The 26,343-nt window shown below is 35.9% G+C and overlaps 1 protein-coding gene and 1 pseudogene across 2 annotated transcripts in view; both read right to left on the bottom strand.

The window, feature by feature from the left end:
• Positions 1–26,343, bottom strand: part of NUDT3 (nudix hydrolase 3) — a 99,732-nt gene that overhangs the window by 58,722 nt on the left and 14,667 nt on the right. The gene's annotated exons all lie outside the window — the stretch shown is intronic.
• Positions 8,554–8,672, bottom strand: LOC120597719 (uncharacterized; annotated as a pseudogene).

Raw genomic sequence — 26,343 nt, 5'->3', positions numbered from 1 at the left:
AAAGGGAGACTAAAGAAACCAGTAAAGTTGGCAGTATTTACAGGTTATATAAAAATAAAAACAAAGATTGGAAGTTGCTGGATTACACTGTTTGAATATAACTTACTGAAACATTCAAGGTACTCCTGTAAACCTTAACCCTCTCTCACAACTCTTGTAAATACCAAAAGAAAATAGACTAATGCTGAGGGGAAATAAATAATAACAGCAGGTAGTATTTATTTGGTGCCCACTTTAAGCCAGATGCTGGCATTACATATTCCATTTTTAATATATTATCTCTACTTTTCATGCAAGCCAGGTATTATGTAACTTTTGCCATTACAGCAATGAGGAAACCGAGCCTTAGATGATTTGGTGATGTGGCAAAGGGCACAGAGAGGATCAGTGCTGCGCCAGGACTCAAACATAGTCTATGTGCCTGATTCAAACCACAAGGCCACTGCCTACACCCGCAATGTAGGCAGACCCTCATTAAAACAAACAAACAAACAAACAAACAAACAAAAAACCTCTGAAAACTTAACTGCTACTGGATAAAAGCCACAATATGATTTTCTCCAGGCCAGGTATAAGGAAAAGGAAAAGATAGAGAAGGCATTTTAATCTTATCTTTGACTCAAATAGAGGATTCGGAGCACTTTTCAATATTCTCTTCCGTAAGCAGAGACTCTTTGCTTATTTCTTAGATCTTTTCTGGCAGATCTTCGACATAGAGGGATACTCCTCTATATTATGCAACTTTTTTACACTCTTTTCTGAAAATGTTTATTAATAAATATAAAAAATGATCACTAATTCTCAGTATTAATCTCCATTATTTTTCACATTTGTTTAGAAACTACCATATATCAAGTAATTCCTAACTTGAGCATTTACTCCACAAACAATTGCTGTCATTATTTGGTTAGAAATGAACTAAGGCATGGCAGGGGGTGTAGAGAGCAGAGATGTACAAAAATATATAAAGCCTACCACTGAACAGCTCACGCTCTAATGCAAGGACTGGAAATGGTGGCCCATGAGCCAAATCTAGCCCACCACCTGTTTCTGCATGGCCTGTGACCTTAGAATTGTCTTTACATTTTCAAAAGGTTGAAAAAACTCAAAAGAACGTTTTGTGACATGTGAATTTATATGAAATTCAAAGTCCAGTGTCCATAAATAAAAATTTATTGAAACACAGCCATGCTCATTCATTTATCTACAGTCTATGGCTACTTTCAAACTACAATGACAAAGTTGAGTAATCTTGACAGACTGGATAGATCACATAGTCCACAAAGCCAAAAGTATCTATTACCTGATCATTTACAGAAAGTTTGCCAGCCCTGATCTAATAAAGGGCCTGAGCAGCTACAACATCATGTTGACAAGGGCTATATCATGGAGGAAATAAGGTACTGAGAGGGTCCCAGAACACTTTTCAAGAGGGAACATTTGAGCTGGGCCTAGAGAAGAAATTTACTGAGCCCAGAAAGTGGAGGTATTCCAGGCAAGGTGCACTGCAATTGCAAAGGCACAAATGCAGGAAACAGTATATTGCATCCAGAAGACGCTGAGAAATTCAAGTAGTTTGATATGGTGTAGGGGTACATGATGGGAAGAAGGAAGAGGGCAACAGAGGAGGTGGATAAATTAGACTGGGACCAGTATAAAAAATTCACATAGCGAGTGCACCAAAGAGTTACTGCAACTAGGAATCTTTGGTTTTGAGGAAAACAGTAATCTCACTTGTGTTTCAGGAGCCTCAATCTGGAGACTGAATGAGTGATGCGCCAGAGAGGTCAGCTAGAGAAGACAAGGGAGCTGGATATAATCAGCATCCCTGGAGATAGGAAGCAGCAAGTAGATTCAAGTCATATTTAGGAAACAGCAATGACAAGAATTTTTAACTAATCAGAGAGGATGGTGCCATGAAAGGGATGCAGAGGCTCTGGCTTCTCCTGGGGTCAACAAATGGACAAGAGATACCTATTTCTCAAGAGAGAAATACAGGAGGGGATCAAGTGGAAAAGAAAAAAACAGTATGAGATACGTACAGAAGTCAGGCTTCCTGCATTCTCTGAATATGATGGGAAACTTCAATTTAAATAACCACTTGAAAGCATTTACCCAAGAAACAATGATTGGTCTGTACGGTACAATTGGTGGCATATGGAGGAGGAGGCATTTCACTTTAAAAACTTGTGTATAGCTTGAATACTTTAGAACAAACATTTAAGACTTTTATAATTGGCCGAGAAGAATGCCAAGCATTATTCCTTAGGAAATTTCTGAAAGCCAAATGCAGTGAATGAAATATTTAGAACATTCGAGTTTCCTGAGGTTATTAAAACAAAGCCACAGCAACAGCATTCCAGACATGCATAAATAACATTTTCCCACACAAAGTCTTAGAACAATAGGAATACACTGTAAAAAGGCAGATATTGTGTCACCAAAGTAGCATTGACATATTGTTCACATTTCGATCCAATTTAAGATGTTAAAATTTAAACCATAGTTGTATGCTGTCTTCTTTACAGAGGACAGTCAGGAGACTTGGGTACGATTCTGCCTCTTAGACCAGTCAAAACGGCAAAAAAAAAAAAAAAAAAAAGGCAACGTAGATGACAGAGACTCTGTTCATCCCTCTGGTGACCAAAGTTGTGACGAAAACAAGCAGCAGCAGCAAGGAAGGATTGCCTGGGAACGTGATGAACAAGCCATACAACTAGGGAGAAATCCAAGAAAGCATCGTGCAACCACAGAAGGTAGGACGAGGCAAGGACGTGGGGCGACCCAGTCTCCAGTGGCTGAATGAGACAGGCTGTGGCAGCAACAGGCGCCTCTTAAAGGGGCTGCATCTGCAAGTTGATTTTTGAGGCAACGAACCTGCTTGCTCAGAGCACCAATGGCAATTTGGCTGCACAACAGGGGGCACCAGGGACTTACAGGGAGATATTGTTGGAGTGAGGGCCGAGGGGAGATCAGCTCTGTACAGAAGTGCCTGCAGTATCCATTGTTCCCTGCTGAGCCCTCCTCCCTCCCACACAGCACCGCCAGAGCTGTGAAGTTATCGGATTGGATAACAGAGGTCGCTCTGCCAGAGGATTTCCTGAAACTTCACCTCCCCCTACTGACGGCCCCACTCAATCATATCCAGGTATATGCTCAGCAAGTCAGGTGCTCCTTGCTGAGCAGCGCCTAGACTCACACTGGAGACAGCTGGCCTCCGTTTCTGGTATGGCCTTTTGAGGCAACTATAAGCACAGCATCTGTGGATTGCTTGCTGAATCTTAACAGGTGGCCTCGGAAGATCAGAGGCTTGAGCTAAATTTGTCCTGTAGCTGAGCCTCTCTCAGGACTGTGCCACTGGACACTTACTTCACAAATTCAAACTAATAAGACCAGCAGACTTAGGAGCTTTGCTTAGTACATAGAAACAGATAAGGAAAGGCAGCCAAAATGGGAAGACGAAGAAGCAGAAACCATATGAGAGAAAAGAACAGAGATCAAGATATAATAGAGTCAAGTAATCTAACAGATGCAGAGTTCAAACCACTGGTTATAAAGATGCTCAATAAACTTTTGGGAAGTGTAGATAAATTTAGTGAAAACTTCAACAAAAAGATAAAAAACATAAAAATGGAGATGGAGATGATAAGAGAGAACCAGTCTAAAATGGAGAACACATTATCTGAGATGAGAAGTATACTAAATGGAATAAACAGGAATAAACAGAGTGAATAAAGAAAAGAATCAAATGCCCTATTTAGAGGATGGGAAAGCCAAGGACACGCAATCAGTATGGCCAGAGAGAAGATGCCAAGATTATAAAAATAATTTAAGGAGCACATGGGACACTATTAAGGGTCCAAATATCCTTTTGATCGGCGTAACTGAAGAAAATCAAGATGTTGAACAGCTATTTGAAGAAATAATGATGGCAAACTTCCCTAACCTGGTGAAGGAAATAGACATAAAACCCCAGGAAACTCAGAGGATTACAAAAATCAGGGATCCAAAGAGGCCCACACCAGGACACATCTTAATTAAAATGCCAAAGATTAAATATAAAGAAAGAATATTAAAAGCAGCAAGAGAAAAACAGATAGTTACTTATAAGGGAACACCCATACGACTGGCAGCTGATTTCTCAAGAGAGACTATGCAGGACAGAAGGGCTTGGCAAAAAATATTCAACAGGATGAAGACCCAGGATCTACAACCAAGAATAATTTATCCAGCAAAGCTATCATTTAGAGCTGAAGGACAGATAAAGAGCTTCCCAGACAAAAATAAGCTAAAGGAATTCACCACCACCAAGCCCGTATTACAGGAAATGTTGGAGGGACTTCTTTAAGAAGGAAGAAACATGTATCAGAAACAGGAATAAAGAATGGTAAGAATATTATATTCCTATCAATAAGTACCTCAAATGGAAAAGAATTAAGTGCTCCAACTAAAAAAGTGGATGAATGGAAAGGAAAACAAGACCCCTACATGTTGCCTATCAGAGACTCACTTCAGATTAAAAGATACAGACTAAAAGGAGGGGGATGGAAAAACATATTGCTTTGATGGACCTAGAGGGTATTTAAGTCAGACAGAGAAAGATAATTTGTGATTTCACTTCTATGCGGAATCTAAAGAATAAAAAGAACAAACTAATCAAAAACAGACTCACAAATATAGTGGACAATTTGATGATGGACAGAGGGGAGGGGTGTTTGAGGGGCTGGGAGAATGGGGTTAAGGGTTAAAGAAGTACAAATTAGTAGCTGATGTATGGACACGGGGATGGGGAAGTATGGCATAGGTAATGCAATTAGAATGAATACATTGGCTAGGTGGAGAGTCAGGAGAGGGACAGAGCAACTGGGGGGTGAACTATTTTACGAACTATATAGATATCTAACCAATGTACTGTATACTTGAAACTAATTAAAATTTTAAAAAAATCTCTCTCTAGATTTCAGTTTTCTTAGTTTTAAAATTAGGTGGCCTAAATTATTTCTAAAACCCTACCAACATTAACATTCTACTGTTCTAAATCTTACACAGGTGTTATGTGTCTAGAATTTTGGTTAGTAATTCCACTTTTTTTAGAATCTATTTTTTCAATACTACACAGTGCACAAGCCTTTTCTCCTACCTCTGTCCCCACAGGAGCTTCTTACAAAGACTTCTTTAAAGACATTCTAGCATTGAGTATATTCTTTTCTTTCCTCTTTGTTAACTCAAATAGTAAATCATCATACACACTATTCTACCTTAAATTCAGTACACACTGAAGAACCTCTTGTTTTCTTAAAAATGACCATGTGGTATTTTTTTAAAAACTTCTTTATTTTAGAAAATTCCAAACTTATACAAAAGTAGAGAGAAAATACAATGAATCTCCAAGTATTCATTACTCAGTTTCGATGATTAACATTTGGCTTATCATATTTCATTTACCTCTGCCCCGTTACAGAGTATTTTAAGGCAAATCCCAGATATCAATATATTTCACCACTAAATACTTCAGTTACATATCACTAACAGATAAGGACTTTTAAAAAATATACCGCAATGTTATTACACCTAGCAAAATTAATAATTCCTTATAATCATCTAATAATCAGGCCATATTCAAATTTCTCCAATTGTTTCAAAAATGCTATTTTACAATTGGTTTATTTAAATGAAGATTCAAACCAGGTCCACATACTGCATTTGGATGTATCACATTCAATCTAAAACAGTTCCTTAAAACAGTTCCTTGGTTTAAAACAGTTCCCCTCTCCTCACCCTTTGTTTTCCAGGCGAGCTGTTTATTTGTAGAGAAAAACATATTTATCCTGTAGGATTTCCCACATTCCTGCATTTGCTAATGCCTTCTTTTATGGTAATATTCAACTTCCTCCTTTATCCCCCATATTTCCTGTAACTAGGTCTATAGATGTGGAAGTTTGATCAGATGTGGATTTGGTATTTTGGGCAAGAAAAACTTCCCCGAAAATGCCTACATACTTTCCATAGCATCGCACTGTGAGATACATTAAAATCGGACAACACTTTTAGTGATGAGAAGATGAAACTGTGGTTTCAAGTGCTGTCACATGATCTGTCCATCACAGCTCACCATTAGCCTTTCATTCAATGGTTTAGCATCTATTAACGACAGCCACAATTTTATTAAAGAATACAAGTGGTGATTTTCTAATTATACTGTCCCTTCTACATTTATTAGCTAAAATTCTCCAAAGAAGAAACTTCCTTATCAACTGTTTGATTACTTTGATTGTAATAAGGCAAGATAAATGCTTGGTTTTTCTTATTTACTAATTTTCAGAATGAGTGTACTCAAGCACCCTCCAAATATTTATTATTATATCATTAACTAGACTTTTCTATTTCATGTGTATCAGTCAACTGCAGTCATTATTAATCTTTTGATGCTCTCATCGTTAACGAGTAAGAGCTGCTTCAGGCTGGCTCCCATCTCCTTTCACCTACCTCCAGCACTACGTTATAAAAATGTTCATGCAGCTGAGCTGAAAGAATTGTATAGTAACCACCCAATGCCTACCACTTAAGACTCCACTAGTAATGATTTAATCTTGTTTATCTCAAATCTTTTTGATATAAATCTTTAATCTTGGATAGTTTTCTTGCTTTTTGTCACTGTAAGATATCTCAGACTCATCTTAAGCATTTCCTGAATTCGGCCGTGTCTCTAAGGAGCCCTGGTTCCTTTTAGTGGGAAATGACTATTCCCACACACCCTTGCCAACATGTGGTATTAACCAATATTTTGATATTAGCCAATCTGATAGGTAAAATATGGTTATCTCCTTTTCATTTCAATTTGCATTTCCCTTATTACAAAAAAGGTACATTTTTCATTTATTTAACAGTCACTTGTATTTCTTTTTCATATCCTTTGCTCATTTTTCTATTAGGTTATCTTATCAGTCTTTTTCTTATTAATCCATAATACATACTAATTTTACTTATGTATTAAGTAAATTAGCCTGGTGATTATTGATTTGAATTTATAGTGATTTTACCATGCAGAAGCTGTTTTTTATGTAATCAATTGTATTATCCTTTCTTTTTAGCCAGTATGATAAGTGTTCTATCCCCCAACTTTATAGGGTAATTTGACAAAACTGTACAAATTTAAGGGGTACCATATGATGATCATCTTATATACGCATGTTATAAAATTATTATGAAATTATCACAATATAGTTAGCACATCCATCACCTCATACTTACCATTTTTTCCATTAAAAAATTTTTAACTTAATTAGTTTCAAGTATATAGCCCATTGGTTAGACATCTATATAGTTTGTAAAACAATCCCAATTGCTCCTCCCTCCCCAGATCCTCCACCTAACCAACATATTAATGTTAACTGCATTTCCTATGCCATGCATCCCAACCCTAAGACCATCATCAGCTCCTAATTTGTACTTCTTTAACCCTTAACTCCATTCTCCCAGCCCCTCAAACACCCCTCTCCTCTGTCCATCATCAAATTGTCCGCTATATTTGTGAGTCTGTTTTTGATTAGTTTGTTCTTTTTATTCTTTAGATTCTGCATAGCAGTGAAATCACATAGTGTTTATCTTTCTCTGTCTGACTTAAATACCCTCTAGGTCCATCAAAGCACTATGTTTTTCCATTGCCCTCTTTTTAGTCTGTATCTTTTAATCTGAAGTGAGTCTCTGATAGGCAACATATAGGGGTCTTGTTTTCCTTTCCATTCATCCACTCTTTTAGTTGGAGCACTTAATTCTTTTCCATTTGAGGTACTTACTGATAGGAATATAATATTCTTACCATTCTTTATTCCTGTTTTTGATACATGTTTCTTCCTTCTTAAAGAAGTCCCTCCAACATTTCCTGTAATACGGGCTTGGTGGTGGTGAATTCCTTTAGCTTATTTTTGTCTGGGAAGCTCTTTATCTGTCCTTCAGCTCTAAATGATAGCTTTGCTGGATAAATTATTCTTGGTTGTAGATCCTGGGTCTTCATCCTGTTGAATATTTTTTGCCAAGCCCTTCTGTCCTGCATAGTCTTGAGAAATCAGCTGCCAGTCGTATGGGTGTTCCCTTATAAGTAACTATCTGTTTTTCTCTTGCTGCTTTTAATATTCTTTCTTTATATTTAATCTTTGGCATTTTAATTAAGATGTGTCCTGGTGTGGGCCTCTTTGGATCCCTGATTTTTGTAATCCTCTGAGTTTCCTGGGGTTTTATGTCTATTTCCTTCACCAGGTTAGGGAAGTTTGCCATCATTATTTCTTCAAATAGCTGTTCAACATCTTGATTTTCTTCAGTTACGCCGATCAAACGGACCCTTAATAGTGTCCCATGTGCTCCTTAAATTATTTTTATAATCTTAGCATCTTCTCTCTGGCCATACTGATTGTGTGTCCTTGGTTTTTCCATCTTCTAAATAGGGCATTAGCTTTTTTTGTTTTTTGTTTTTTTTTAGGTGAGGCAACCTTTAATTCACCTTACAGATTGCAAGAACCTTGTCAGCTTACAATCCCTTATTTTTTTATTTTTTTACACCTACAGCACCTGGTTTTCCCAGGTGGTCTCCCATCTAAGTACTAACCAGGCCTGACCCTGCTTAGCTTCCAAGATCAGATGAGATCGGGCTTGTTCAGGGTAGCATGGCAGTAGACTTTTAATCCTTTTCTTTATTCACTTTGTTTATTCCATTTAATATACTTCTCTCAGATAATGTGTTCTTCATTTCAGACTGGTTCCCTTTTATAACTTCCATTTTTATTTTTTTTATATCTTTGCTGAATTCATCTACATTTCCTAAAAGTTCATCGAGCTTTTGAATTTTGAATTTTGCGTCTGTTAGATTGCTTGACTCCATTATATCTGGATCTCTGTTCTGTTCTCTCATGTGGTTTCTGCTTCTTTGTCTTCCCATTTTGGCTGCCTTTCCTAAGTTTCCTGGTCTTATTAGTGTGGATTTGTGAAGTAAGTGTCCAGTGGCACAGTCCTGAGGGGTTCAGATGCAGGCCAAATTTAACCCAAGCCTCTACCACTCCGGGGCCCCCTGTTAAGATTCAGCAAGAAATCCACAGATGCTGTGCTTACAGTTGCCTCAAAAGGACACACCAGAAACCGAGGCCAGCTGCTTCCAGTGTGAATCTAGGCACTGCTCAGCAAGGTGCTCCTGACTCACTGAGGATATACCTGGTTGTGGTTTAGGTGGGGCCACAAGTTGGGCTAGGCGGGTTTTAGGGAATCTTCTGGGCGGAGCGACCTCTGTTACCCAGTTTGATGACATTATGGTTATGGCTGCTCTGTGTCTGTACACTGGGAGGGGGGAGAGCTCAACAGGGAACAATAGATACTGCCGGCACTTCTGTACAGTGCGAGTCTCCCCTAGACCCTCACTCCTAAAGTATCTCCCCGCAAGTCCCTCATGCTCCCAGCACACAGCCTAAAGGGCAACTGGTGCTCAGAGCGAGCAGGTCAGTCATCACGAAAATCCGCTCATGGATGTGACCCCTTTAAGAGGTTTCTGCCATTGCCGCAGCCTCTGTCCTACTCAGCCGCTCAAGACTGGGCAGCCCCTCGTCCTCGCCCCGTCCTACCTTCTACCATTGCAGGGTGCTTTCTTGGGTTTCTCCCTAGTTGTATGGCTTATTCATCTAGATCCCGGGTGATTTTTCCTTGCTGCTGCTCCTTGTTTCTGTCACAACTTTGATTTGGTCGCCAGAAGAATGAACAGAGCCTCTATTATCTACACTATTTTTTTCTCCCCTCTAGTTAAGGGTTTTGATGACTATGTTCATGAAGAGAATGATCCAGAGTTTTCTTATAACGTCTGGCAATTGCTACCACTTTTTTTATTTTCTAGAAGAGTTAGTGTAGGATCATATTACTTCTTTTTTAAATATTGGTTAGAATTCACCAGTGAAGGCATCTGGGCCTGAAGCTTTCTTTGTGGGAAAGTTTTTAACTATAACTTCAATTTCTATAATAGATACAGGTTTATCTATCTTTTTGAGTGAGCATTGGTAGTTCTTAGCTTTCAAGTAATTTGTCCATTTCAAGTATCAACTTACTGTCTTAAAATTATTAATAATATTCCCTTGTTAATATTTGTAGAATGTGAACTGATTCTTTCTGTGGAATACTAAACTTTCATTTCTGATATGGCTAATTTCATGACTGAGGCAGGAAATGTACAAACAAATCCGAAACAACTTGTTATACCAGCTGTTAAGGAAGCTATCAAAAAGCTCTAGGGTTATACCAAAAGGGCTAAGGAGTCAACTTGAATTGGCTCCTACTGGTCAAAAAATAGGCCAATAAGAAAAACTGCAATGGACTGAATCATCAAGTACATGAATGCTATTTTTTCCTCGATTTGCCATTATTCCCAAATTAATGAGTTGGGTCACTGGCATCCTTCACTGGTTACCAGTTTTGTTTTGTTTTAGATTATCAATATAAACTAATAGATTGAAGCATGCTTGATGTATATTAACTCTTTTATTTGGAAAATAATGGTAAATTGAAGGGAAAATATCATTTGTCTTACCTTTCCCATATGAATTTCTTAGGGCAAGATTACGATATTGTGTTTTTTAAAAGAGAGTGTTCTCTTTTAAAAGTATTTGCTGAAAAGTTTTGAATGAAATCACTATGTGATGTCTAAGATTTGATCCAAGATAATACAGGAGTTGGAGGAATGGTTAGGGATATACATAAAACAAAAGTGACCAAGTGTTGATAACGACTGAAGCTGAGTGAGGGATGCACAGAGGTTCATTATACTATCCAGCCTACTTTTGTACAGTTTTAAAATTTTTCATAATAAAAGTTTTGTTTTTTTTTTAATGTCTTGGTTATTTTTAGTCCTTTGTGTATCCATATATTTTTTGGAATGAGCCTATTAAAAAAAAAACCTACTGGGATTTTGATTAGTAATATTAAACTAACATTAATTTGGGGAGAAATGTAATGTCTTCTAATCCATTAACAAGGTTTAACTTTCCACTTACATAGGTCCTTCAAATCTATTTTATGATTTGAATTAGATAGCATAATTCTAACGTTCTAACCCAAGGTAGTAATGAAATTACCTCATTTTTGTTCTTTTACAGTTTTGTTTTTCAAATATTTATACTTCTTATCTACAATGGAAAGTATCTGGAACATTAGGAAAGAATCCAATTTTGTTTTTTTCTAGATGACATCTATACACATTGATGTCTATTTCTGGACGATCTATTCTGTTCTATTGATTCACTTGCCTACTCATGACCCAGTTTACTAGCATTCTATTTTAAGCACCATAACTTTGCAACACGGTTTAATTGGACTAGACATCACCACTCCTACCCTTCACTCTTCTTTTTCAGAATCTGATTATTCTTTCATGTTTGCTTATCCATTTCAACTTTAGAAATTGCTTGAGTAGTTTAAAGGAAACAACTTGTAATTTCCACAAGGATCAAGTTAAATTTATAGATTAATTTAGCAAGAATTTACATTTTATGATGTTGAATCTTCCTAAGAATATGGTACATTTTCCCATTTATTCAAGTCCTCTCAGTAACATTTTAAAAGTTTTCTTTACACACTTCTGTTTATTCTTTTTTGTTACTGTTATAATGGAGCTCCTAACTATTCTACAGCTTATTATTTCAAATTAGTCACACCAAATTTTTATAGGTTACTACTAAAATAATATTCATTCCATACATAAGTTCAATCAAGTGATTAAGAGGAAATTCCAAAAGTAAAAAAGAAATCTTACACCAATATTCTGTAAACCATAATAGGTTACATTATGGCCATAGCCACAAGCAGATATATAGGAAAACGATGCCTTATTGGGGGGCGGCGGGGTGAAGGAGGAGGAAGGGCAGAGAAGTAGTACTAGCAGGGGGCAGGCAAGTCACAAACAACTGTTCTTTTGCAATTCTGACTATGTTCATATGAACTCCAGCTTATAATTCTTACAAAAATGAGAACAAAAAAGGGGCCAAAAATATATGGTGTACCAGGAATAAGCCAAATATTTAATTATATAGGAGAAAATTAAGATGGAAAGAGAACTTTATAGGGAAAATACTTTTATGTAATTTCAAGTACTATATTTCACAAATTTTTGTGTTCCTAACTGAATTAAATTTATCTGTAAAACTTTTATTCTACTATAAATTATTCTTTTATTCTATTTAGGAAGATGGAGAGTATCACTAGAAATCACAGTGAAAACTAGGTAGCGACTACATTAAGACTGACAATTCTTTGCTGAGAGTTCTTTACTTGACGACAAACCATTGCTCTAAGACTCAGAATAAACAGAAGTAAATGTGGAGGGAGATGGTTCATTACAGACCAAGATGTTCTAATTATTCCAACTCTACATAAAATTAATATAAGTAAATCTTATATAATCAAACATCTGTTACAGGAATCATAAGAAACTGATAATGCTAGTTGTCTATAGGAAAGGAAATTAAGTGACTGGGGAGACAAGTATGGGAAGGGGAATTCTGACTATATCTCACCTGTGCCTTCTGAATTTTGAACCATGTAAATGTATTACCTATTCAAAACTACAATTAATTTTAAGACTTCGCTGAAATAAACAAAGAACAATTCTGAATCTTCTAAAAACCATGTATAAAGATATTGTCATTATACTACTCAAATTCCCTACAAATGAGAATTTGCTTTATAAATGCATCTTAAAATATAATATCAAGAAGTCTATTTCTAGACTACATATATGTGTTCTTTTATCAGTCACTAAAAAAAGCCCTTAGTCCTATCACATTTTCCTTTCTTTTTAGCTAACCCTTAAAGAGCTAGATTTTGTGGCCAACTGCCCATTCCTGGAACATCTCTTCCACTGATATTTTTAAATTTTTAGCTGATCTGTTCCATATATTTTAAATGCAAGCTCTCATAACTTCTTTCCTTAAAGTAAAGAAAATTATAAATTACTCTTGACATTCCTTTTTCTGAACCATTAAGAGGGCAAAATTACTCTGCTATACTCTGGAAAAACATCTTTCCTGAACAATTAATTTGGCCACATATTTGTAGTGCCTCTAAAACTTTTAACAATTTGATCCTAAATTTATCTCTCAGCTGTAATTCAGAGGATCTGGAGAATGAAATAACCTCACAACATCCACCCAATGAAGTATGGACAAAATGAAGCTTTTTTATCCATGAAATTATAATGGATTATAATTTGCCATTTAATAACAGACCACTCTAAATGGAAAACTTATAAGAGAATACTTTTTAAAAATTACAGTAATCTTAAAACTAGCTTTAAAAAAAAATGAAGTGAAATACACAATATAAAATTAGCTGTTTTAAAGTGAACAATTCAGTGGCATTTAGTATATTCACAATGTTGTGAAACCACCATTTCTAGTTCCAAAACACTTTTATCATCCCAAAATAAAACCTCATTTCCATTAAGCAGTTTCCCAAACCCCCTACCTCTAATGCCTACTAATCATCAATCTTTTTGCATCTACAGATTTACCTATTTTGCATATTTCATACAAACAGAATTAGATGATATGTGAACAAAAGGTCTGGCTTCTTTCATGTTTCTGAGATTCACCCACATTGTAACATGTATTACTTTTTATGAATTACTTCATTACTTTTTATGAATAATAGTTCATTGAATGTATAAACTACAATTTACCTATTCATTGATGGACATTTTGTTGTTTCTGTTTTTGGCTATTATGAATATTGCTAAACATTTGTGCACAAATATTTGAGTATCTGTTTTCAATTCTTTTGGGTATATACCTACAAGCAGAATTGTCAGGCAAAACATAATTCTATGTTCAACTTTTTGAGGTACCATCAAGCTGATTCCACAGGAACCATTTGACATTCCCACCAGCAATATACAAGGTATCCAATTTCTCCATGTCCTCACTAACACTTGTTATTTTCCACTTTTTTTTTAATTATAGCCATCTTAGTGGGTGTAGAGAGTTAAAACTAGTTTTAAGAATGTCCAAATAATTACCTAACTTCAAAAGCAAGGCAGAATGCCTCATCAGTAGGAATGAGAAATATTAAACTCCAATTTCTTCCTCTTCCTTCCTTCTTTCCCCACCACTCCCCAGAAAACTCAACTAACTAGACTTTTTCTCCCAGAAATTAAGTAAAAATGTATTGGATATCAAGAGACTGAGAAGAAAAGCCACAGACTGGAAGTAAACATTTACAAAAGCCATACCTGAGAGTTCGGGTCAAGATGGTAAATACTGTGCTCACCTCTTCCATAACCACATCAAAATTACAATTAAATTATAGAACCACCACTCTTGAGAACCACCTCAAGATAGCTGAACAGAACTCCTATAACTAAGGATATAAAGAAGCCACGTCGAGACTGAATATCAACTGTAATGGAAAAAAATTTTTCAACTTTTTTTAAATTAAAAAAAAAAAAGACATATCTGATAAAGGACATACAAAGAACTCTTAAAACTCATAGTAAGAAAATGAACGCCTGAATTTAAAAATGAGCAAAAGACCTGACCAGACACCTCAGCAAAGTAGATATACAGATGGCAAATAAGCATATGAAAAGGTGCTCAATCTCGATGTCATTAGGGAATTGCAAATTAAAACAGCAATGAGATACCAGTACACACCTATTAGAATGGTCAAAATTCAGAACATTGACAATACCAAATGCTGGTGAGGATGTGGAGCAACAGAAACTCTCATTCATTGCTGGTGGGAATGCAAAATAATACAATCACTTTGGAAGACAGCTTGGTGGTTCCTTACAAAACTAAACATACTTACCATATGATCCAGCAATCGTGCTCCTTATATTTACCAAAAGGAGTTGAAAACTTATGTCCACACAACCTCACATGAACGTTTACAGCACCTTTATTCATAATTGCCAAAACTAAAACCACCAAGGTGTTCTTCAGTAGGTGAATAGATAAATAAACTGTGCTATATCCAAACAGTGGAATATTACTCAGCGCTAAAAAGAAATGAGCTATCAAGCCATGAAATGACAAAGAGGGACCTTAAATGTATATTACTGAGTGAAAGAAGCCAATCTGAAAAGGCTACGTAAATAAGATTCCAATCATATAACATTATGGACAATGCAAAACTATGGAGATAGTAAAACCGTCAGTGGTTGCTAGGGGTTGTGGGGAGAGAGAGACGAATAGGCAGAGCCCAGGGGATTTTTAGAGCAGTGAAACTATTCTGTATGATACCATAATGGTAGATACATGTTATTATACATTTGTCTGAATTCACAAAATGCATACTTCCAAGACTGAATCCTAATGTAAAATATGGACTTTGCGTGATAATGATGTGCCAGTGTAGGATCACTGATTGTAAAACATGTACCACTCGGGTGGAGAATGCTGATAAGATAGTGTGGAGCAGAGGGTATATGGGCACTCTTGGTACTTTCCATTCAATTTTGCTGTAAACCTAAGACAGCTCTAAAAAACAGTCTATTTTAAAAAATATTAAAATATTTTTTAAAGGTACTGGATATATCTTAAAATGCTAGTGCTAGATTGAAGGATGAGGTAAAGGCTCAATTTCAGCTCACAGAATTATTAATAACAGTTGTAACTAATATTTCTATAACAATTTAGAATGTCCTAAGTGCTATGCATGTAAATATAATCTAACTCAATTCTCATAATAACGCTAAAATTAGATGACACTAGTGGACGTATTTCCATTTTACACTTGAAGAAACTGTTTAAAGAGGGTAACTCAGACCTGAACTACAGACCTGACTCTACCACCATGTTCTTTCCACGACACCCCTGACTCTTTTTGACTGCTATAGCACTATCCACCATTAGCTAAAACTCATAATGAGAATCTTGGGGTCTGTATCTAAATAAAGAGCAAATTATGCTTCAGTTCTATAGTACATGGTTTAAATTTGCAAAACATGCTCAGTATATACAGTAACAAATCACAATACTCAAACCAGCAAGAATATCACCTTCTTCTCCACTTTTCTGGGTAACCAAAAGCTGACAAATGTTTATAGCTGGTTTATGAACTTCGAAGCTGCATTACATGCTAGCAGCCATCCCAGCGTTCACTAAGCCAACAGAGCCTGGAAAGTCCTCCAGATCCACATACTTACCTCAAGAAAGTAAAGAGTTACTTGGGTCCCTTTGCAAGTTAACAAGTAATGGCCATTTCCTCACTTCCACTAGAGGAAGATAGGTACAAAATAAATTAGCAAAAGTAGCAAATAATCAAAGGGAAATAAAAACACAAAGAGCAGATTTAACTTCTCACCTACCCACAGCGTTGAAAAATAACTGAATTTTTATCCTAGACCATAAAAAGAAGTGAGGAAAGCAGGCTTGCCATTTAAGGGTCAGAAGCAAACTCAGCAGTTGTGGGAGATTAGAGTGCCTTGGCAATGAGAAAAGAGGGCTCAAAATAGATGTATACAGGGCTAGGTGAGGGTTCTGATCAGCACATATTTTTAGTAATTGCACATTTATAACATTCACATGTCCAGTTCAAAATTAGTCTAGCTATCAATCTTTTGAAATGCCATAAAAATCGTTCCTACCCCCACAATCATCCTCGCAATGGGAATAAACACCTATTCAAAGCCCAGTACTGATCCTGCCACTGTCCTATAACCTTGTAAACCCACCTTGAAAGTTAATTTTCACTCCCACTATTTACTTCACTCACCCTGCATCCCTGCCTCCAGTCAAAGTAACTTTATGATCTATATCTGATTTGTGGGTGGGTGTAATGGTGGGGCAGCTGAAGGAAAGCAAGGAGGAAAGGAAGAAAAGAAATGTGGCAGAGAGATTCCCGGTGGTCTCCCAATATCTGTTCTTAGTTTCCCTTGGGAAACTAAACAAGGAAGCTACTTGCTAACTAACCACATTGAGTCAAGCTCTCAAGTAAGACTAAACTTGATCGCATCTTGTTTCATATCATGAATTTTTTCTGCTGGTATCTTCTATTGCTGTCAAATTATATTACAAAGTCTGCTTTGATCCACTTCTGTTGGACATCAAGAATCAAGAAACATGTTTTAGATGACCATAAAAAGTCAGAAAACAAGACTGGCACAGGAGATAGTAATAGTTCTTAAATTGACTGACTTGTCAATCACTGCAAATATAACTGATTTTGATTAACTTATTAAGGTTTTGCTCTCATCTAGAAACCCAACTCCTTTGTTCTCTAGCACTGAATAAAACTCCTGCGTCATTTCCAGTATTCCCAACAGCAGTTCAACCTGTTGTTTCCTTTCTGTAGAAACTTAAAAAATATATATTTGTATTTTAAAATACTTGTATTTTTACTAATAACAATTTCTAAAAAATAAAAAACCTGTTAATGATAGTTGCTAAATTTAAAGAACAGGGAATCAATACATAAATCTTACCCATTCTTTGAGGCTCAAGACAAATGATTATTGTGTCACAACCTGTAACATCATTAGTTGAATACTGGATATAGAAGGAACTTAGTATAGAAATATGTTTATAATATAATTCTACAAATTTCTTGCAAAATGATTTTTACATTTACAAGTTGCACGCAACTGATAAAAATCACTATATATAACATGAGTATATCCCCACACCTCAAAAGCTAAAAGTCAAAGAAAAATATGATATCTCCATCTTGACTTTTTATTAGTGGGAATTAAAGGTTACTCATATCTTCAATGTTATTTACTGAAAGATACTTGCAAAAAAGCACCCTGAAATCTCGTCTTTCATCATTCTGAAAAAAATTATTCTAACATGAAAAAACCAGCAGTTTTTAAAAATTCAAAAGTAAAAATTCAAAACATAATACCATGTAAGCAACATCTGTTTTATAAACCATAATGCATAGTTAACTTCAATGTGCATTTTAATATGCATTAACTACTAAACAATTTACTGGTTGACAAAGCACACTTATGTGATTATTTTAAACTAAATTAAAACAATATGAATTATCTGGTAAATGAAGGAAAGGTAGAAATATATTTATATATTGACATCATTTATTGATTCAAAAACAATTTCTTGGGAATGTGTATGGGTCAGACTCTTGTCTAGGAACTAGAGCTTAGAGCTACACTGGTGAGCAAGACAGTAGAGACCACTGATCTCTTAGAGTCAGTGTAGAGGAGGGGAGTCAAGTAAGGTGATATCAGACCTTAATAACTGCTAGAAAGAAAATGAAAGAGCATGATGTGACAGTGTATGACTTGGGAGAGCTGTATCAGAGAGAGAGCCAAGAAAGGTCTCTTTGAGAAAAATTAATATAATGATCTAAAGTGATTCCCCTTTTACTTAAAATCATTTATTTATAATGTTACTTCAGAACGGTGAAAATTTTTAAATTCCTACAGAGGATTAACGTTAGCTATGAGCTGGGCAGATGCTCAGAGGGTCGTCTTGAGAAGCTTGTACAGTATTAAGCAGCTAGCTGGTAAAGAGACTCCAAGGACGGGAGACTCTAATCCTGACTTCTTCCTGAAATCACTAACACAAGTGCCTGTGCTAAAATACATAATACTCATAATCTTGGAGACAAGTCCAAGATTAACCAGGGGCAGTTTACTATAATCCTATTACCTGAAAGAGTAAAAAGAAAAGAAATAGTTAAATAAGGCCCTGAAACGCAATATTTACAAAGTGTACATATTTTTTGTGATTTTTAAGAATAAAATTTTTTGTGGTGACTCCTCAAAGACTATGTTAAGTATTACTCAAAGTCCAAACAGATTATCCATAGAATATTTCTGACAACTTGCACCTGCCCTAATGGATAAATTTGGTTTTGCTACCTTCTTGGCACCATTCTATGTCTCCAGGGTGTTCTCTGAACCCAACATGAGTGTATCCTTTGCTCCAAAGAAGGGTTAGGAGAGCACAGTTCAGCTTAGTTCCTTGGCTTTAGTGAGAGAAGCCATGTTGTCCTGTAATCTGGAAAAAGGCAAAGAATTGGAAGTTCGAGGGGGAGATAAGATGGCAAAATCGTTTGCCTCCTTTCTTCTTGTGTTTGGTGTACACACTGCATCGCCACCAATCATCCTGGGTTCAAGTCAGACACTAGGAGTCACCAGAGCCACCTTCCCCCTCTCCTTCACCCTTGTATCCAACCTGTTACCAAGCCCGAGGGGTCTCTACATCTTTGAAATATGTCCACTTCTCTCCGCTCCACTGCCACTACTACCTGATGCAAGGTATTTACTTGAAAGGACAACTACAGTAAACTGCCTGACTGGTCTTTCAATATATGTACTCTCCCCGCTCTAATCTATTCTCCTTTCTGCAGCCAAAATTACCTTTCAAAACAAAAATCTGGTCAAATTTTCCGCCCACCTCTCCTTTTATTAAAATGCTTCAAATACTTCCCATTACTTTTAAAATCATAACTATAATCAAATGGGTGAAAATACAGATGAAATAAGATTGGCCAAGGACGGATTAAAGATGGATGATGAGTATACTGAGATTATACTGGTCTCTTCTGTGTATGTTTGATATTTTCCACAATAAAATGTTTAAAAATAAATAACAACCAAAAAACAAAGAAACAAAGACCCGATGCTGAAGACCATGGCTGACAAGGACCTCCACAATCTGGCCCCACTGACCTTACTTCATGCTTGTGCTCTGCACCTCTAATCCCACTTGGCCTAATTTCAGTTCTTCAAATATATGACACTCCCTTTTGCTACACTGTTTGCTGTTCCCTCAATCTGGAAAGCCCTTCCGAATGCTGAGTTAATTTCTACTCTTCCTTCATTGATTAGGGCAGTCTTCCCTAAGATACCCTGTCCACCATGTCCATATCAAGGTCTTTTGTCAAATGCACTCACTGACTGATGTTCTTTTCCTAAACGTCACCTCAGTTTGTGATCAAATATTTCTGAGTGTGATTAACTGTAAACTTCACAAGAACAGAGTCCATATTTTTGCTTATCAGTGAATATCAAGTATCTTGCATAGGGCCTGGCAGAATCGCCTTTAAAATTAGTTGTTGAATGATATATTATTATCTAACACTATCAAAGCAACTGCTTTCAAATGATTATAACAAAACACATGATAAATTTCAAAAAATTAGTTTGCTATTTTTTTGGTCCTAGTTTCAAATAAGTTGCTACAGAGAAACAGTTCATAACTATTCCCTTTGAAGATCCTTTCCTTTGAGATACTAGAGTCTTCAACATTCCTCATGGAAGTATCATGATTACCAACCAAAAATAACCACATAAATCCACACCCTGGTCTCTTTTCACTTTTCTTTATAGTTGCTTCTCCTCCTCCCTCCCCCAAATCAACATCAAAGGACTAGAAGACACTTGAGGATAAATCCCCTGCCAGACCCCAGGAACTTCCCTTCAGCTCCTACTCCAGATGGCTGGTCAGCAGATTTCTATTAGAGATGCTTCAGCGGAGCCCCATTCTGCTTTCCCTGTGATCACTACTAACATTCCTTCTGCAATATGTTACAGGCATCATCACAGTGCCACTCAATTTGTATCATGTGGTAAAGTGACATTAAATGAGCTTATCTTTTTATTTTATCAAAACTTTTAGGGGAAAGGCAGAAAGCAGAAGAGACTAGAAATTAAATTTGACTTAAATAACTTTGATTATTTTATCATGTTAACATTCAGTGTTAACAATTCATGTAACTACAGAGTGACATCTTGAACATTAATTTCAATACTTCTTAGAACTACTGGGCTGGGACTAAGGACCCTTAAGTGCTTAGAACCCTAAGAAATAAATGGCCAGCCAAGGAACTAAATTCATCAAAATATCATCTAAACCAAAAACTGCATGAAGCATCTGGTACAGGGTTCATCAATTAATCCAGACATCATTAATCCAAATTTATAATTGAGAAGCCAAGTAAAAATTTAACTTTTATTCTATGACATGCTAAGTAAATCAGTAGTAGGATCCAAAAAATTTTAAACATCCTTAAGCACTTGTTTATATGAAAATAATCTATGTTAACTATAAATAACTCTTGTCAGTTAAAGATGGATGGTGAGAACCTTCACTAGGAAATAGTCTAATGCTATGTATATATGTATCTATGAATAAAGAAAGCTCCGTAATATGTAGTTCAGACTATTAACTGACATTATTACCAGCATATAAATCTGAATTAAGAAGGTCCTTGAAATATGAACAAAAGAGGACGAAAGTCCTACTATATTTTTAAACACACAATTGACCTCTAATACCAAAGCAGGAGAGTATAGATAAACCTTAAAATTCCTTTTTAAATATTTGGGGCAGTCATTCTTCATAAATTTTAATTACTGAAATTATAAGAGTAAGACTGTCTACTCAAAATTGAATAAGAGCAATGATCTTCATGCACTTTTTAGAAACTTTTTTTTGCCAAGTTCTGGAAAAAGGTTTAACAGAATTTATCTTCTAGTCTAATAAGAAAAGTCCTTAAGACTGCTTTATCATTTGCTAATTATAAAACCAGGGCTAAAGGGCAGACCTTCTGAAAATTAGATCATTCTCCACCTGCAGGAAAGGGCTACATTTCAATTTCAGACAGATGGAGCCTGTCTTTAAGAAAGGATCTGATAGCCTATTACAGTGTTTATTTGTTGATCATCACTAGTCTCAGATGTTTGCCCTTGTACTTAACTAATTCTTTCTGTTATCATTAGTCCCATTCTGGTGTTTATTGGAGGTTATATATATCAGGCCACTTATTAAGTAATCTTCTGTTTTTGTCTTCTGTAAGTGTGGCTCTTTATCTGGTAGTTACTGGGAGATGATTTAAATTGGTACCTATACTGCCAATTAATAGTATATATGGCTCCTAGGTGACAGTGACCAAATGTTTAATAAATCATTCAGTGTGTCTATGTCACCTCAAGCATCAGGGCCCCTGAGAAGACTGTTCAAGTCTACTGTTCCACAGAATTTTCCTTTGGTCCAGAACTTGATGTGTCATTTTCATTGTACAATTTGCCTACCAATCTCTCAAAACGCATATAGAATTTTTTGTCTGTCTGCTAGTTCTTTATCTGTCAGCATACTGCTACAGTGGAATTAGGTGACAGCTTCCAGTTCTGTACTCCCAGGGAAAAGCTTTGCTGTACACATGATTTTTCTGTCAAAGTATGAGCTTTAACCCCAGCCATCTGCAAGATTATTGTCAGTCCACAACACAGTGCTAATTCTGCAGAACGGGCTGTGTGATCTTCCTGTACACTACCAAGGCAATTATTATCAAGAAGCTCCTGGACAGGCATTCCAGAAAGCAAAAGAAACAAGTTAACAGCACTAAAACTACTCAACCTACTAAGCGTAAGAGTTTTAACATGCAGAGAAACAACTGTAACACTCAGCTAAAGAGCCTGATCACTTCGCAGAGTAGGCAACCCTTTCCAAGCACAGTCACTGTGCTACCTGAGAGGTGACCCACAAGAAGAGTTGCTTCTCTGAAGTTAACTGTATAACGCTCTGGCTTTGACTATATACTTTAATAATGAAGATAAATTTGGGTTTCACACAAAAGAGCAAATATTAAGCAGCAAACTTTCAAATATATAATAAATCACTCTGATTAGGCAAAGTCCTTAAACAATTCTAGGAATGGATGACTTAACAAAAATGTGCTTTACGAATTTGTTTGCTTTTTTCCTTCACTGGAAACCAGCTGGCTATTGGTTTTACAGATCTGCATCTTATACCAAAATTCATTAACACATTTTACATAACTGATGGATGCTGTTTTCATTGGTGCTATTAGCATATAAAAGAGAGACCTGATACAATCAACTGTTTCTACCCTTTTGCTTTCCAGTTAATAAGTTTTTCTAATGCTTTTATATATTATTTGCAAAAGAATTGTAAGGAATAATGTGACCATTAAAACAAAGAAAATTCTAAGGTAAAACTTGACTGTGAAAGCTAATCATGTGAGCACATAAAAGACATAAAACCCTAATCAGACAGTACACTTAAAAATATTCCTTAATATGAAAGTTAAGATGTAAGAAATTTAAATAAAGAAATATAAGTATACCTCGTTTAGTGAGAATCTGGAACCAAAATGGAAGTCTGTAATGGTTAATCTTAGAATTCACTTGCAATACCAGATGTGAAACTCACAAGTATCCTAACCTGTTATATTATATTGCCCCAGACTGTCCTTCTGTGGCTTCTTTGCCATTTCACAGCTATACTTGATGTTGCATATTACCCTTAACTGCCCCATCCTCTCTCTCTGTTTTTGTTTTCCTGAGAATACAGCAATCTAGAAAGAACATCCATGTGTTTTCATCTATACATCCATCTATCTACCTGTATCCATGCCCATATATCCTGCCTCTCCTCCTGGTATTTATGGAGAAACTATTTGTGCTGTGAGTGAAAACCAAGCCCTCCATTTGTGCACGAGATCTTCTCTCTGCCTTACTTAAAGACATTGCTCCAACAATCCTCCCGCTCTCTTCTGCATCATAACATTTTATCTGTCTACCAGATCAGATCATTTCCATTAACATAAAACATACTAAAATTTCTCTTCATAAGAAAAAAATAAAACAAAACCCTCTCTTTACTCCATATCTCTCTTCTATCTACTGCTTCCCTTTATTGCAAAATTATTCAATGAAACTGTCTATCATTCTTGATTTATATTCTTCTTTTCCCACTCTCTCCTGAATATACCGCAAACAGAATTTCATCCCCTTATCAAGGTCACCAATTTCCTCCCAATGCTAATCCAATGGTCAGTTCTCAGTCTTCACCCCACTCGACCTATCAGCAGTCTTTGTCATGGTTAACATTCACTCTGCCTGGAATCAATCTTTCCTTGGTGTCCAGAACACATCAAACTAAAAAGCTTCTGCAAAGCACAGGAAACCATCAACAAAATGAAAGGACAACATACCAAATGAGAGAAAGTATGTGCAAATCATATATCTGATAAGGGGTAATATCCAAAATACATAAATAACTCATATAACTCAACAGCAAAACAACAACAAAAAACCAATCCAATTAAAAAATGAAGAAACTAAATATTTTTTCAAGAATGACATGCAAAAGGGCCAACAAATAAATGAAAAGGTGCTCAACATCACTAATCATTAGGGAAATACAAATTAAAACCACAATGAGGTATCAGCTCAAACTTGTTCAAATGGCTGTCTTTAAAAGACAAGAGATAAGTGCTGGATGTGGAGAAAAGCAAACCTCTGTGCACCGCTGGTGGGAATGTAAATTGGTGCAGCCACTTCGGAAAACGGTATGGAAAAAATTTAAATTAAATTAAAAATAAAACTGCCAGGTGATCCAGCAATTCCACTTATGCATATATAGCCAAAGGAAACAAAACCACTATCTCAAAGAGTTATCTACACATTCATGTTCATCGCAGCATTATTTACAATAGCCAAGACATGGAAACAACCTAGTGTCCACTGACTGATGAATGTATACACAGAGGAGTGCTATTCAGCCATAAAAAAGGAAACCCTGCCATTTGCAACAACATGCATGGACCTTGACAGCATTATGCTATGTGAAATAAGTCAAATGGAGAAAGACAAATATTGTCTGATCTCACTTATATACAGAATTTAAAAAAACCAAACTCACAGAGACACAGAATATATTGGTGGTTGCCAGAAGTAGGTGACGGAGCGAACATGGTCAAAAGGTACAAACTTCCAGTTATAAGATAAATTAAGTTCTGGGGATTTAACATACAGCACGATGACTACAGTTTAACAATACTGTATTGTATATTTGAAAGTTGTTAAGAGAATAAATCTTAAAAGCTCTCATCGCAAGAAAAAATAATTTTATAACTATACTACAATGGAGAAACCAGACAGACACTAACTTAACAATCAAAGTTAACATCAACAGTAATAAGACATATTGACATCATGTACCCTGTGATATGATGCACAACATTTCTGTGAATTACTGCCAAAAATGCACAATTTCAATCTAATCATGAGGAAGCATCAAACCCAAATTAATGGACATTCTACAAAATAATTCATTACACATCTGTGTGCTGCTCAATTTTCTTAATACTTCAAAACAACATATCGCGAGACACTGAATCTAGCAGATATGAAAACCCAGCTATCTTCAATTAATCCAGACATTAAAGAGATTTCTAAAAAAACATAAAATACTACCACTCTTTTCACTAAATCTCTAACACCGGCTTCTTAACAAGCACTGGAGGAAGTGGCAAATGGAGGGTGGTAACTCTTTAAGACGGTTGTCATTTTTTTTTAAATGTGTACTTTGTTAGACTGGAGAAAGATAAACCAATAATTACTTGTATCACCAATACTATCTTCTTTTGTGATTTAACAATGTCATTTACAACAGCAAATAAATTCTTTCATCCACTCAATGGGCACGTAGCCATTAAAAATGTGTATGACAAGTTCAGATTAGGAAAAAATATTTATTATACATGAAAAAACATTAAATTGTATATAAATCAATCACGATGCTATAAAAACTAAATACCACGATTAAAGAAAGGAATTTCCTCCACATGTTTTGGAGGAAATTATTTGAAGGATGAATGGTATTTATCCTCACAACAATTGTGGGCCTATGTATAGAGCACCATGAAGGATCAACTATATGGAGAGACACATTAGAACTCTGGTAACAATCCTAGCAGGCTCAAAAGTGGGGCCGTTTTCCAAATTTACTATATTGATTGTGAAATAGCTTTATAATGCAAGACTAATAAACTGCCTTCAAATTTTCGTAAATTTTGCCAAAAAATCCATATTTTTGATAAATTCAGCTTCTTCCCACAACACACATGTACTAGCTCCAAGATTTGTGACCAGCTTCAGCTAATGGTGACAAGAGCAATAAAAGCTGCTGAAGTCGGTATAGATTATGCTTCTATAACTGTATCACAGCCTCTCTTCCCACATGCTTTGTTTTGTCTTAATGCTAACGCTGGGAGTCAGTTTTAGAAATATATTTTTATTAAAGTTTTTTCAGTACACTTAATTAACTCCTTTTGTGGATCTGTCAGAAGAAATTTGTGTTCTTTCTGCCTTTGTACACATTAGTTTACCAGAAATATCACAGCAGACAGATTTGGACACCCTTTGGGTTTTATTTCCTTTCTCTCACTGAGGTAGCTAGATAGATCATGTCTAAGGTCACTTCCAGGTTTACAAATTTTAAAGATTCTATAACATCAGGTCTTATCTTCCATAAAGCCCTTTCAAAGTAAACTCACACAGCTCCTTTTATTTCCCAATTCCTATACTTTGGGATCACATGCCAC

This window comes from Pteropus medius, unplaced genomic scaffold (assembly GCF_902729225.1).
Source record: "Pteropus medius unplaced genomic scaffold, Ma_sr-lr_union100, whole genome shotgun sequence".
Classification (NCBI taxonomy): Eukaryota; Metazoa; Chordata; class Mammalia; order Chiroptera; family Pteropodidae; genus Pteropus; species Pteropus medius.
Note: the sequence above shows the minus strand (reverse complement) of the source record. Positions and strands in the feature narration are given on the sequence as shown.